Raw genomic sequence first — 14,937 nt, 5'->3', positions numbered from 1 at the left:
TGTCCCATCAGTCGCGTCGTTCTGACTTCGGACATGTGTCAGCCACCGGTTGACTGTCCTCGAATGCGAAACGTCACACATTGATTGTTCTTCCCCTATAAAAGCTCCGACCCTTTTTCACTTCTTCCACTTTCCGATTCCAGAACTTACCCTCGAATTCTCTAATTGCTTTTGACTCCTCCAAATCTTCATACATTGCTCCTTAAACCTTCATATCTTCATATTCAATCCTCATACATTCTCTTTGGATCTTCAACCCAGACCTTCATACCTTCATCCCATTTTTAAATCTTCATATTTTTTCTTTAAACCTTCATATTTTTCCTTCAATCCGTTCCCGAGGTGGCTCAGGAGCCCCCCTTGAAGAGTTTTGTATCCGGGGGCTGCTCAATCGGGAATGATTTTAACGTTGAGAAGCCTCTAGTCAACAAGACCGAGGCGAGGGAGCATGAAGGTACATATGCTCCATTACTGAGGAAACACTACCCACAATTCGGGTGGACTGTAACTGGGAGGGCAAGGAGGTGGTCGTCCCCTGCCCCGATGACGACATCACTACTCATGTGGAAATGTGCTTGAGTGTTTACACCTACCCCTTCACATTTGCCCCGATGGACCCCATAGTCTTCGATTTCTGAAAAGGTACGAGGTGTGCCTTGGGAAAATCCACTCGTCCTTTTGGAGGATCGTAATCCTCTTACGATACTTTGTGAACAACACCGAAGCCCTTCGGTTCACCCTGGACCGTCTGCTTTGCCTATACAGTCCCCAAATCTTTCGAGGGGGGCAAATCAAGCTCGTTCTCCAAGCAAGCAAGGCTCCGTTCTCGAGCATCGACGAGGACTGAGATCGAGGCTGGCAGGGGAGGTTCGTTAGGGTGAAAACCGAAGAACTCATCCCTTCCGAATTTCTACCGTTCCCCGAGAAATGGAACGCATCCCGTAAGTATTTTCCTTCTCGAGTATTTGTCATTTTCCTTTGTTCTTTCTCTCACTGCCTGTGTTTGTTGTCGTGAAGCTATTGCCCAAGTTCCTAATGCAGTTCCCTGCTTCAAGGAGTGGATCGAGGGGATCTGCAAATAGATGCCATACTCCGAGCGCGCATGGCGCAAGCTCTCGAAGGGCATATGAGAGGCCCGTTCCCATGGTGAGGTTCTTTCCTGAATAATTGCTTTCGTGTTTTTAGCTTACATATTGCTAAGTCATCTTTTTTCTTACAGGTTTGCCCAAGACCACCGAACTCATACCGTTGGATGAGGATAGGTATCCGTCCTTGCTTGCCGAACCCTCCACTTCGGGATAGCCCGGGGCTGCCACAAAGGAGGAGAAAAAGAAGAAGGAAAAAAAGTCCTCGGGTTCCCCGGATGCCGAGGCGAAGAAGAAGTAGGTGACCATCCGGGTTCAAAAAATCAAAAAGAGCACCAAGTCCAGGGTACCGGACTTTGATTCCCTCTATCGGCTCAGGGATGTGCCCTAGGATGATGACCTTTTTATTTCTCATGGGTCGACTCTTAACGAGGGGGAGAAGGCCGTACTCGGTAAAGACGACCAAGAGGTCGATCCCCCTCTAGCTCGGGAACCAGAGGGAGAGACGGAGGTCGCGGCCTCTCCGGAAGCCGCTCCTATCTCGAAGGAGGTAGTTGGTGTCATTTACATCGTAGAAACACCCTCCTATACCGAGTCCATGCTCTAAGAGGCCCAAAAGGGTAAAGAAAAAATGAAAATGATATGGCGCAGGGCCCAGATGATGCCCTCAACTTATTTTTCAATGGAATGCATATGGCCGCACTGGAGGACTTTTTCGGGCTTGGTCACCTGGAGGTTTCAAAAAAGGATGTACCATCGGGAGCGAGCAAGCCGAGTTAGAGCCCAAAACTAGTGAAGCAATTCCCCGCTCTGAGCGTGGACCCCGAGTGCAAAAGAATAGCCGTTCTTACGATCTCGACAGACGCCCGGGTCCTGTCTACTTCGGTGGGCGTAGCCAGCTACCTTCGATGCCTGGTGACCGACCGAGGAGGACCAGGCAAAAATGAATGAAATGGGCACGTCTAGTCTCTTCAACGAGGCATAACAGGCGCTGAACCGGGTCAGGCATTTACCCTTCATACACCTTTGTGAATCTTGCTTAGTTTCAGACTTGTTCTAATAACTTCATTATTTTTCAGGCTTCAGTGCTTCATCATGAAAGCTTCCTTCGATCCCGCTTGGAGATCAGCCAGCTCGAGTTCGAGCTCAAAGAGTAAGTCTGAAAGAAGGACATGTATAGGGATCTTAGTGAGCAGCATGACGAGGCCCTCAAGGACCTCCTAATTATCTAAGTCGAGTTGGAAGCTCAGAAGGAGGCTTCGTCCTTGAAGAGGGAGCGCGACGACCTGGTCTACAAGGTAAGGATATTTGAGGCTAAAAATGAGAAGCTACTCGTGTTGACTAACAACGCAACTTCGCAGGTCCAAGAAAAGGTAGACCTGATCTACTAGCTTCGTCCTGAGATGGATGAGGTCAAGGTCACGACTGAGGAATGGAAGGGCATGATGGACCTGCTCGCTTCAGAAATAGAGGCTGCAAAGGCGGAGCTGGTATCAGCCGAGAACCAACTCCGGGTGGAAAAGGACAAGGACGATAAGTGGTCTCGGCTAAATGATAATCTCCGGTCACAACTGAGCTCGGCCATCACGGAGCGGGATGCCTCATTCAAGAATATGCCGCATTAAGGTCCAAATTGGATGCAACCTCTTTTGATGAGCAAATGTTGGCCTAATATACGGCTGATGTAGTGGTGGTCGAGGCCCGCTTAAAGACGAAGACTGAATATATAAAGCTGATGTCCCGGAGAGAGACCCTCGAGGAGATCTATGCCTGAGGTTTTGACCTGTCGGCCGAGAGTAAAGAGCCAAGAAACTCGAGTCCGAGGCAAAGGAACTCTATGAACCGGAAGGTTCAGAAGGCTCCGAGGGTTCTGACGGCTCTGGTGATGAATCGAGCCTCGATGAAAACCAGGCGTAAATGCCTTAGTTCTTTTTTAGTTTTTCCTTGTGTATTTTCTTTTTGTTTATTTATTTTGAGGCCATTTTATCGTGCCTTTGTAAATATGTTTTGGAATATAAACTATTTCATAGAAGTTCATTAATATCTTCTTTTTATAAAGCAAATCGACTTCGATTCTTGAATAATTCACATCACTTATGCTTCTATTGGAACACAAGATTCCCCTTTTATGTTATATAAAATTTCCCTTTTGGCAATATCGTATCTTCACTTTCCAGCATCTATCTACGATTTTTTATTTGCATATTATTTTTAATGTCTTAGCACAGAATCAAATATAGACTAGAGTATCCATTCTTTCAAAGGACCAAATGGTTTCGATAGTGACTCCGGGTTACTTGTGGCTTCAAGTCTTCGATAAAACCATAGGCCGTTAAGATGCTTAAGTATCTTAGACGATGTCTTTGCCGAGGGTAACCTTTTAATAGGTTTCAATTTTTTGTAAGGGCCTTACTTTCTAAGTACGGACTTCGGACGTCTCCGAGCCATTTTCGGGGTGGCCATAGCCTTTCGAATTCGGGCACTGCCTAATAGGCTTGGTGCCTCCGGGATTCGGTAGCCCGGGTCGTCCGAATTTTATCGGATGATAGTCCCCGAGTGGGGATAGCCCGTGGGCTTGATAGTCCCCGAGTAGGGGTAGTCTGTGGTCTTTAGGATCCAAGATTGAAGAAGCAAAGTGCACAGTAATAAAGTGTAAGGGAAGTAGAAATTTCTTTCATTGCTTGATATGTTAGGTACATTATCGGAGGCGCAAAAAAACTTGTGCCGTGGCTAGAGTGGACTATATGGGTATGGTTCGCATTACCTTTTAACCCTTACAATGAATCCTAATCGCCAAGCCTTAGCTTTTGACACATAAAATTTTCTTTCCCCTTGCTAACAATCTTAATCTAGGGATAATGGCCCCCAGTATTCGAGGCTGAACTTGTGAGGGCTCGAATACTGTTGATCTGATGCCAACGATCACTAATTTCAGTTTAGAGCCGGTCTTCAAATCTAAGGTAGCACGTTTTATTGTTTCCTCATTAAAAACCTTGCCGAAAAACCCACTTTGGGATAAAACCGGTTTAAGGAAAAAAGAGTGCAACTCGTGCTTTCAGACCTAACAGCCACATCCGCCCCTAGCCAAGTACCTGCATACGTTAGTCCATAATGTACAAAATAAAAAAAGAATTAAGTCCTTACCTTAGCCGTAGTACCGCTTTAAGTGTGCCATGTTCCAGTTGTTTGGTAGTTGTACACCGTTTCCCGCTTTGAGTTTGTATGAGGCTTTGTCGATTATTCCGACAACTCGATATGGTCCTTCCCAATTTGGGCCCAGTTTCCCTTAGTTTAGGTTCTTGGTATGTAGTGTTACCTTTCTCAATACCAAGTCCCCGACTTGAAAGTGTCGGAGGCTGGCTCTTCGGTTGTAATACCTTTTCATTCGCTGCTTCTGGGCGGCCAATCGGACCATGACGGCCTCCCTCCTTTCATCCAACAGTTCCAGGCTTGTGATCATGGCCTCATTGTTTGACTCTTCAGTAGGATACTGGAACCTGAGGCTCGGTTCGCCCACCTTGACTGGTATTAAGGCTTCGGCTCCGTAGACCAAAGAAAATGGGGTGGCCTCAGTGCTCGATTTCGAAGTCGTACGGTATGCCCACAGGACTTCAGACAACATTTCCTTCTATTTTCCTTTTGAACTGGTTAACCTCCTTCTCAGGTTTTGGAGTATAGTTTTGTTCGCTGATTCAGCCTTCCCGTTCCCACTAGGGTGATAAGGCGTCGATAGTATCTTCTTGATCTTGTGATCTTCGAAAACCTTACTGACCTTGCTACTGTCACGACCCAAAATCTGACTAGTCGTGATGGCACCTAACCCAACCCGCTAGGTAAGCCAGTTTAACCATAATCCAATTTCAAATGAGATTTATTGAGAAATTAATGATAAAATGATTGAAATCTTATACAACTTCCCAAGGACTGGTAGTACAAATCATGAGCTTCTAAGATTTAGAGTTTACAAAGCTGGTATGAAATAAATACATCATCTGTTCGAAATATACATAAACAAATTCATAAATCTAAAGCTACCAAGAACAAGATGCCGCTATAACCAGAACACAGGTACATCTTCAATGCCAGCTCCCGCCAAACACAACAACATCAGCTCCGAAATCTGCACGCAAGGTGAAAAAGTGTAGTATGAGTACAACCAACCCCATGTACTCAATAAGTAACAACCCTAATATTAAGTTGAAAGCAGTGACGAGCTTGGACTACGGTTAGAGTCCGACACCAACAACCAAGAAAAAATTGTAATAATATAATGAAAATAGTACAAGTAATACTCAAAGATATGATACTCAACTCGTTCATAGATACATAAAATAGACATGCTTTTCAGTTATAATAGTAAAACCAAAATATTTTGCCGAAATCACCAAAATGTGAGTATGTCAGAAAAACTGAGATTCTTCCCAAAATTTTCAACAACAGATAAGATGTTTCATTATCAGATGGCATGAGGAAAGTACATCTCTATGCCTACATGTCAATGTGCATGTGAAGTCAAGAATGTCACAATACCGTACATCATGAAGAAAAACATCTCTATGCCTACATGCCAAGTATGCATGTCAAGTGTAATGCACCACAATGATAAATTCATGTGCGGCTCTCGGAGTAGTCAGCCTCACTCAACATGCTCAATCACTGTACTCTCAGTCACTAGTCCTCCCAATCATTATGTCCTCCCAATCACTCAGTCCTCCCAATCATTCAGTCCTCCCAATCACTCGGCACTCGCGCTCAGTAGGTACCTGCGCTCACTATTGGTATGTCAGACTCCGGAGGGCAGATCCTGCCCAAGCGCTAATATAAGCCAATCATGGCATGAATCAATAAAGTCTGCTGCGGCACGCAGTTCGATCCCATAAATAACACTCACAATCAGGCCCTCGGCCTCACTCAGTCATCAATCTCTCCAGCCTCTCGGCTCACAAATCTTATGTCAATCAGCCCAAACAATGATAATATGATGTGACAACAAATGATAACATATATTGAGATATGATATGCAAATGAATGAATATGACTAAGTGTATAATTTGAATATAAGCAAATAACTCGACAACAGAAATGACCTCAGTGGTCCCAACAGGATGAGCATATAGCCTAAACAAGGTTTTTAACATGGATCATAGTTCAATTACTCTAGCACGTAGAAATTTCATGGATAGAAACAAGATTAGGTAAATATAGGGGTGGCAAATGTGCGGGTTGGGCTGAATTTGGGCGGGTCAACATGGGTTAGGTCAATAAATGGGTCATTGTCCAATCCAGCCCAAAGTTTACTTGGGCTAAGATGGGCCGGGTCAAGATGGACAAAACAATGGGTCATAGCCCAACCCGCCCAACTTGACCTATGTTTTAGAACCATGCTCATTTTGCATAAACAAAGCCTTTTACCTTTTATACACCTATGTATAAAAGGTAAATAAATACTATTAGTATTTTAAGAATCAAAATATATTTTCTTAAATAATAAATTAGTATTTAAAATGTGTAAGTTGAAAAATATTTTGCGGGTGGGGTGGGAGTTGGGGTGGGTGGGTGGTGCAGGAAAACGAAAAAATAGAAAATAGAAAATTAGAAATACAAAAAAAAAAGTAAAGTTGAAAAATATTTTGCTGGTTGGGTGGGGGTAGGGGGTTGGGGTGGGTGGGTGGTGCAGAAAAACGAAAAAATAGAAAACAGAAAATTAAAAATACAAAAAAGAGGGGGTGGGGGTGGGTGGTAACTAAGTAAATTTCTAGATAAGTTGGGTTGAGATACTTTTGTTTTGGGGTGAGCTTCATGGGTTGTATTTGGGCTACTTCATGGGTCAGAATGGGATACAAAAAATAATGGGTTAACTTGGGCTCAACCCAAATTGACCCATGAGCTAAAATGTTGTAGCCCATCTCATTAATCTCTGGGCGGGTTGAATGGGTTTGGGCTCAAATTGCCACCCCTAGGTAACTACACAATACCACAGAATCAACCGAGTCATATTTCTCACGGTGCACGCCCACACGTCCGTCACCTAGCATGTGCGTCACCTCAATACCAAACATATAACACGTATATTCAGGGGTTCATATCCTTAGCCAAAACTAACTCAAGAACATCAAATAATGCAAAAATAAACAAACCCAATCGATAAAGGTTGAATCTTTAATCAAAAGCCCAAAGTTAATCAAAAATTCAAACTCGGGCCCGTACCTAGGAACCTGACAAAACTCACAAAATCTGATAACCCATTCAATTATGAGTCCAACCATACTAGTTTTACTCAAATCCGACTCTGTATCGATGTTCAAAACTCAAATATTCACTTTAAGAAATTTTAGACAAAACCCCCCAAATTTCACTTTGAAATCATCAATCAAATACCAAAAACGAAGATGGATTCAGGAAATATAACTAAAACTGAGTATAAAACACTTACTCCAATCCATATGGTAAAAATCGCCTCCACAATTGCCCAAATCCGAGCTCCCCAACTCAAAATATGACCAAATAAACAAACCCTCGATATTAAATATTTTTGCCCAGCTGTTCTGCCTCGTTTCTTGTGCCAAATAATCTCGAAACTCTCTTTTAATGGCAGCAATGTATTCCTTGTAAAATTCCAGTCAAGTTAGGCTTTTGAATCACTCCATTTGACCTTATAATGAAGGAGATATGCTGGTTTCAATATTTGGAAATTGTGCAGATTTTTAAATACGAATTCAACTGCAATTTCGTAATTAATCTGAAAAAAAATCTAGCAACCAAATTCGTAGTAAAATGACCATAAATTCCTCATACAATATTAAAACTTGATGATTCTAGTTGCTATGGTTCCAAAATTATGATACAGATCTAATGATTCAATCAAAATAAGGAAAATTGGAGCTCATTTACTTAATGTGGTACTATTTATGCTTGAAGAAACGACGCTGAAACATAAAAAACGAGCGCACCACAACCCAAACCTATCCGAACGTCACCCGAGCCCCTCGAGACCCCTTATGAACATACCAACAAGTCCCATAACAAAACACGGACTTACTCGAGGCCTTAAATCATGCATAGCAACATCAAAACCAAGAATCGCACCTCAAATCGAACTTAATAAACTTTGAATCTTTCAACTTCCAAAACTCGTACCGAACCTTATCAGATCAACTCGGAATGAACTCAAATTTTTCACACAATGCCCAAATGACATAACGAATCTATTCCAATTCCCGGAACCACAATCCGAATCCTATATCATTAAAGTCAACTCACAGTCAAACTTATGAACATTCCAAACCTTCAAATTTCTAACTTTCGCCAAATAGTGTCGATACTTTCTAGAAATATCCAAATGCAAATACGGGCATACGCCCAGGTCCAAAATCACCATACAGACCTAACAGAACCATCAAAACTTCGATCCAAGGTGAAGTACTAAAAGTCAAACTTGGTCAACTCTTACCAACTTAAAGCTTCCTAATTAAGAATCAGTCTTCCAAATCAATTCCGAATAACTTGAAAACCAAAACCGACGATTAACACAAGTCATAATGCATCATACGATGCTTCTCAAGACTTCAAATAGATGAAAAAAATGCCAATGCTCAAAACGATCGGCTGGGTTGTTACATTCTCCCCAACTTAAACATATGTTCGTCCTCGAACGTGCCAAGAGTTGTTCCAAAGCCATCAAATCGCTGTGTAACCTTACCATGCACATACCAGGGGGTGATTACACATCACCCCACTCCATGCAAGCCAGACAACATATCATAACTGAAGATCATTACTTTAACCTTAGTCCGTAAGCCTTTGAACCCAATTTCCAACATCCGAAAATCCTTACAACATCCGAATCTCGCATCTACACACTGTATGGGTCTGAATAGGCTGTATCAAGCCATAACCATAACCCAAAATGTAATCACATGATATACCTCACAACACGCATACTCGTATCGATAATTCCCGATTACAGTAGTGTCACGACCCAAAATCCCACCACAAGCGTCGTGATGTCACTTAGTCTCTAAGACTAGGTAAGCTGATTACAATTACAATTCAAGCCCTTTTTTTGAAATTGATAATCGAAACCCACAGTGGAAATAATTATAACAATCTCCCAAGACTGGTAATACAGATTCACGATCTCTAACTGAATACATGCAATGATCTCAAGGATCGAATATATAATACTGTTCGAATAAGAGTTGCCAGTACAATATAATGGAAAGACTCCAAGGGACTGCGACGATCAAGCAGTCCTACCTTGAATCCATGCGATCACACTCTAATCTCTCTCCAAATCCGATATCTCCAATACTTGGCTCTGCATAAAAATGTGCAAAAGTGTAGTATGAGTACACCATAGTCGGTACCCAGTAAGTATCAAGACTAACCTTGGTGGAGTAGTGACGAGGTACAGTCAAGACACTCACTAGTAAAAAAACACCCTGTGCAATATAGCATACAAAATAATAGAAAACAAATAGTAGTGATGGCAACAATAATCAACTTGTGACATAAACAACAAGGCAACAAGAATACCATAAATATTGTTCAAACGAATAATAAACACAAGTACAACCAATTAATCAAGTCCTTCAAAATATACATCTTTTATCTATAAGTTTTTCAAATAAAAAGCTTTAGAATGTAATCCGTACAATTAAATATATCCCGAATATACTTCCTTCAAATAAATATCTTACGAATATAATTCTTTCAAATAAATATCTTTCAAATATAATTCGTTCAAGTAAATATCTTTCAAATATAATTCTTTCAAGTAAATATCTTTCGAATATAATTCTTTCAAGTAAATACCTTTCGAATATAATTCTTTCAAGTAAAAGTCACCATGTGACATCTCACTTAACTTTCCCGGTATGAGAATTATATTCAACATATCACATCGAATGGCACGGTAATACTTTCGTGCACTTGTCTCATTCTCACCCGATATATATATGTAGATCAAATCAATTTGCACGGCAACATCCTTCGTGCATTTTCCACCGTGCATACATATAACAGTACCAACTAGGTGGGATAAATGCCAATAACAATAAAAAAAATAAAGTGGGAGGCACACAGGAAGCAACAACGACTACAAGTCACATAGAAAATATAGGTGCACAATAACAGCTCATGATAAAGGCATGAATGTATACACAACGAAAAAAGATATCACAAAATAATGTATGTCTCTTGTCCCGCCTGTACGGAAACACCCTTCGTGCCATGAACATATAATAATATAAAAATAATGGCACGACATCACCCTTCGTGCATATTCAGAATAGCACGATATCACCCTTCATGCTTTATACGTTTCCTCACATGATAATATAACTAAAATGGCACGGCATCACCCTTCGTGCTTTACACTCTTCCTTACCAAGCACATGTATATCATTAACTAGCAAGGTAGGAAGCATAAATAACATCAAGGAGAGTGTTTAAACGATAACACAATACAACAATTCATATCCCAATTTTCCCACCCGCCACAACCAACTTTAAAGATACAACAAAATTAATTAATTTCAAAGCAGATAGCCCAGGGCTCCACACATTGTATATAAAGCCTGAAAAACAACAACAGAGATGGAAAAGTAACTCAGCCTAGGACACCGTCTTCTTTAATCTATTTTTTTTGATAAATATATATTAATACCTCATTTTAAACTTATTTAATAATTATTTACAGATAAGGAATCCATAATGAAATTATTTCCAAGAAATGTCAACCCAACTAACCACGGTATTTCACATAAAAATCACAGTGACAATTACGCCAAATTATCATATAAAAATAACCTCGGCAAACAAGGAATTAGGGATGACAAATACATGATTTAATAAGTACCAACAATTTCCAATTTAATACATAAGGGCATCTTCGAATTTTAACCGATAGAATTTGCACATATAAACCAAGTATGTACTCGTCACTTCGCGTACATGATTTTTAATTATACAATTTCCACATACGACTCAATGCCTATGGGGTAATTTTCCCAACTCAAGGTTAGGCAAGATACTTACCTTTTTGAAGTTATGTCGATATTCGAAAATAGCCTTCTTGCTTGAATTGACCTACGAACAGCTCAAATCTATCCAAATTGATTGTATAACTTCATTACAATTCATCGAAAATAATTCTGGATAATAAAATGTCAACTTAAAATTTTGCATTAAAAAGTCAACCCAAAAGTCAACGCAGGGACCGCCTCTCAGAACCCGACAGAATTTTTATGAAATCCAAATACCCATTCCGATACGAATTTAACCATACCAAATTTACCAAATTCCGATAACGAATCGACCTCCAAATCTTAAATTTCTATTTTTGAAAGATTTTGCAAAAATCTCATTTTCTTCCAATTGATTCACTAATAAAAGATGAAAATAATCATGGAATAATAAAATATAATGAAAACCGAGTAGGAAACACTTACCCTAATTCATTTGGTGAAAATCCTCTCAAACATCGCCCAAATTCGAGTTTCCTAGCTCCAAAAATGTTGAAATGAGCTAAAAAAAAATGAAACTGCTCACTAAAAACCCATTTCCCGTCACTAAAAGTCTATTTTTCGTCACTAAAAGTCCATTTCCCATCATTAAAGGTCTGCACCAGAACCTGCTTGCACCAGCAATTTAATATTTCACTAAAAAGGCTCTAACTCCATCAAACGAACTTGGAATTCGACGATTCTTGTTCCTATTAGTCACAAATAATAATATAAGCCTAGTCGTTCAATCAAAACTCAATTCAGAGCTCATTTGCTTGATGCAATACTAATTTCACTCGTTAAACAATTAACTCATGTTTCGCGCTAAAAACCTTATCACGACTTGATGAAATTAGACCAAACATTTCAGATCATTTCTATAATTCATTATCAAACTCTCGGAAGTCTCGAAATCGAATTTCGGTCTCTAGAACTAATAATGGACCTTTGGATCATTACGTGCTTATGCTCAAAACACCAAACTCTTCCGAGACAGCATGTAGTATATCAACCACAACTTTTTGTACCAAACTCCAACTGCCAAACGGTTTAATTTATGAAAATTAGATACAAAGGGATACAACTTATATTTTTGTATCATCACCAAATTCCTTATAGATTATGAGATATAAGCTTCCAAAGTCAGTCCTGTGGAGCAGAAATTTCTGCGATGCACACTGCCAGGCAAAACAACTACAGTATCAGGCTTCAGTTAATCGATCATAACTTTCTGTACAAATATCCAACTGATGAATGGTTTACTTTTCTAGAAATTAGACTTAAAGGGCTACAACTTTTATTTTTGGATCATCTCCAAATTCCTTACAAATTACGAGATATAAGCTTCCAAAGTCAGCTCTGTGCAACAGAAATTTCTGCGATGCACACTGCTGTAGCAAAAAACACCACCAGTTAAAAATGGCCTAGAAATGGTCCGAAAACACTTTGAAACTCACCCGAGCCTCTCGAGACCCCGTCCGAACATACAACAATTCACAAAACATATTACGGACTTAGTCGATAACTCAAATCACATCAAATAACGCTAAAAACATGAATCATACCCAATTCAAGCCTAATGAAACTAACAAATTCCAACTTCTACATTCGATGCCGAAACCTATCAAATCGAGTCTGATTGACCTCAAATTTTTGCACACAAGTCATAAATGACATAATGGACCTATGAAAAATTTAGAACTGGATTCCGACCCTGATATCGAAAAGTCAACTCTTCGGTCAAACTTTCTAAAAATCTTCCATTTTTTATCTTTCGCCAAAATGCTCGAATTGTCCTACGGACATTCAAATCCAAATACAGACATACGCCTAAGTCCGAAATCACCATACGAAGCTATTGACATCATCAAAATTCCATTCCGGAGTCATTTTTTCAAAAGTCAAACTCCGATAAACTCTTTTCATTTAAGATTCAAAAATAAGAACTGTTCTTTCAATTAAATTCCGAATCTTTCGAAAATAAAACTCAACCGCACACGCACGTTATAATACATATTATGAAGCAGCTCTGTTCCTTAAACAGTTGAACGGGACGCTGATTCACAAAATGACAAGTCGGGTCATTACAAGTAGCTACTCAAATAAAACCTTGTTCAAAACCTTCGTACAGTGTCGATGATGAAAGAAACATGCAGAAACTCATAACCACTCATCAGATCAACAAGTCATGGAGCTCTCTCACTCGTCCTACTAGAACCAAAGCCAAATTCTTAGCTGACTTCCGATATTATTCTTCCAAACATGCCGTAATCAAATCCGATTGTATCCATTCTAGGTCAATTGACCTTATCTCATCAAACACAACTATTCTATTGACATGCCACACCCATACAACCTAAAGTCACAACCGTGCAGTTTGTGCACCAGCAAGCAACAATTCAAATGTACTCAAACATGGAAAATGACTCAAATGAGAGAACCGTCCCACAAGGGCAACAAGTGCCACCACAAATGCAATGCTACGAACCTATCACACATAGTAGAACCAAGACACACAAATCTATCACAAAAGGGTCATATCCTAACATAACCCAGATGCAATGCATGACCCCATCCAAACACTGGTCCATATGAAATACCTCAAGCCACAATGCTTAAAATCAACAACCACAATGCAATTTGACATCAACTGCACGAAGTGCATGACCATAACCATGGAGAAGCAAATAACACAATATACCACAACCCGGAAAGACCATAAGTAACACGCAATCAACCATTCCACACCCCAATCACCATCTCGCTCGAATTCCGCTATAAGGCCCAAAGAGAACTGCACCATGTGTGCATATAACCAACGAATCACAACCCCTCGTAGCATGCAAGAGTAACACATAGAACATATTGGATACGAATAAAATCAATTCTAACCATATGGCACATCCCTCGACAATATCACTACGGAGTCAACAAATCCGACCCAGTGTAAATTACCCATCCTTATTGGGCCTACCAATGGGCCCCCAAATCAACTCCGATCATCCCCGAATGGACAAATAGACCTCCAAAAGTCCACAACAACCTAACCATAACACGTAGCACCATCTGTCTAACTTTGGCCACATCTTCACAGTCCGTAACCCCGAAACAATATGCTTATTTGAACTCCCAGTCTCCAAATCTACAGAACACATGAGTCACCATAGTAGATCCCAACTCCACCACTCGAATGACTAACACATATCTCATACACAATCATCCCATGAGAAATACTTCTATTATTCCCTCACGCCACATGGCAAAAATCTGAATATAAGTTGTCGATCAACCAGGCGAGTACCGCAATACCAATGAAGCATCCAAAGTCAAAACACAATGCGCCTTCTGAAATACGCACCATTCTCAGGCAATACCAAGTAGTTATAACATTCATCTAAACATCGAAAACCATCCATGCCGTCTAAAATTTAGGACCTTCCCTCTAAAACTGAACCGCCACCTTGTAAATGCAAATCTCACTTCCACAGGACGCACCGCATCTATCATGCCATCATGTGAAAACCACGAGAATCTCATTATCAACTCCGAGTCACAAGCAAAATACATACCCGATCAGTCAGAAAACTTTCGTTTGATCCCATCTAGAAGAAAATCACAATATGCAACATGCTACTCATGCCGGTAGGAAATATCCATCTCAAACCATGGTGGAACCACCGAGAACTCTTCGAAACCTATTTGCATATAACCAAGCCATCAGAACTGAATCTCTCTAACTCCACCAAGCCACGCAGGTTGCCAAACCCAAGAGTATTGCCACAAAACACATATGGAGACTCACCACATCATAAGTACACTAAGGACCGATCATATCCATTATCATGCTG

This window comes from Nicotiana tabacum, chromosome 14 (genome assembly GCF_000715075.1).
Source record: "Nicotiana tabacum cultivar K326 chromosome 14, ASM71507v2, whole genome shotgun sequence".
Taxonomy (NCBI): Eukaryota; Viridiplantae; Streptophyta; class Magnoliopsida; order Solanales; family Solanaceae; genus Nicotiana; species Nicotiana tabacum.
Note: the sequence above shows the minus strand (reverse complement) of the source record.